Here is a 1,404-nt window from a genome sequence, read left to right on the forward strand (position 1 = left end):
GTGTGCATGAAGCTTGTCGTTACTGGCAACGCGTCAGCGGAGTAATACAGTTGTGGTGTGAAAAGGCTGTGCTGTTATCACGAATATCAGCACGGTTAGAACGCTTCTCAACCAATCAGATTGTAAGGTCGGAACTAACTGTTGTATAAAGTAAAACGATGTCTGTTTCTATCACAGTTTCATCGCATGCTGACCTCTAGAATACAACTGATGTATGTAGCACTAAGAAGTGTTTCTTAAGGGTTCTTTTTGTGTTCTTGGTAGAACTGTTTCTACTTGAAGAACCCTTTAGTATAATTTAAGGTTCTTTGCTAACTCAGTTTGAGTGTTATGGATTTTTTTTTCTCTTGCCACATATAAATGCACATAACATTTTAATGACTGGAAAACAATCGTGCAATTGATACAGGAAAAAAAGAAAAAGGTGAAAGAAAGGAATCTGTTTGTTTCTACCTGCAAAATTCTCCTCCCAAGATGTTTTTCTTTGTGTGTGTAAGCAGGAACATACTTCACTTAAAACTTTATATAATCGCCTTCAAGAGAGACAGCACGGATCTTTACAGCCTGGGTAGCTCAGTCGGTAGAGCATCAGACTTTTAATCTGAGGGTCCAGGGTTCAAGTCCCTGTTCGGGCGAGTTGTTTCTTACTGCATTAGGTAAGCGGTAATGTCCCGTACTACATGGTTTGTTTAGAATGATGAAGAATTTGTACTTTGTGAGATGTTTGTAAGTGAAATAGCATGTACTTGATCAGCTTGAAATAATAGCACACTGTGAGTGTAACATGTTCTCCACACCGACTAGCTGTACGCCCAGCTGTTTCAAACAGACTTCAGTTCTTGCTTCACAGAGCCGCTTTGTTATTGCACTGCACTAAACAGTTGGTATATCCTGCACTATTGTGGCCCCTACATAATGCAGCATCAACGCTCTGTTAGTACATTACAATTTACAAAGGGTCCTTCGTAAGGGGAATTAGCTCAAATGGTAGAGTGCTCGAGGTAGCGGGATCGATGCCTGCATCCTCCGGGTTTTAAATTTATGTAGAGAAACAGATGGACTACAGTCAGTAATTGTAGAAATACTAAGTGCTTTAATATGGTAAGCGGAGCTGGTAAAATGGACAGTGAGTCTAGAAACAAAGAGGTTTTTTTAATGTTATGTTCTAACCTGTAATATATTGCATTTCTCAAAATGTCCACTAGGTGGAGGCAAACCGCAAATTTACGAAAACAGTGGCCACATTTCATGTCAATCACGTTGACCTGTTAAAATGAGGGGCGATGTACCAGCATGCACTGTGTGATCGACTGGTAGATCGTGATCGACGTATTGGGCACCCCTGATGTAAAACAACTGTACTTTTGGTAACCCCTTTTGGAGTCTTTCCAAGAAATTGCTCCT

General features: G+C 40.4%; 1 non-coding gene across 1 annotated transcript; it reads left to right on the top strand.

Moving 5' to 3' along the window:
* Positions 1 to 562: 562 nt before the first annotated feature.
* On the top strand, positions 563 to 635 carry trnak-uuu (transfer RNA lysine (anticodon UUU)). Its single transcript has one exon. It is a non-coding gene; the product is annotated as a tRNA-Lys (tRNA).
* Positions 636 to 1,404: the final 769 nt, after the last annotated feature.

This window comes from Trichomycterus rosablanca, unplaced genomic scaffold (assembly GCF_030014385.1).
Source record: "Trichomycterus rosablanca isolate fTriRos1 unplaced genomic scaffold, fTriRos1.hap1 scaffold_239, whole genome shotgun sequence".
NCBI lineage: Eukaryota > Metazoa > Chordata > Actinopteri > Siluriformes > Trichomycteridae > Trichomycterus > Trichomycterus rosablanca.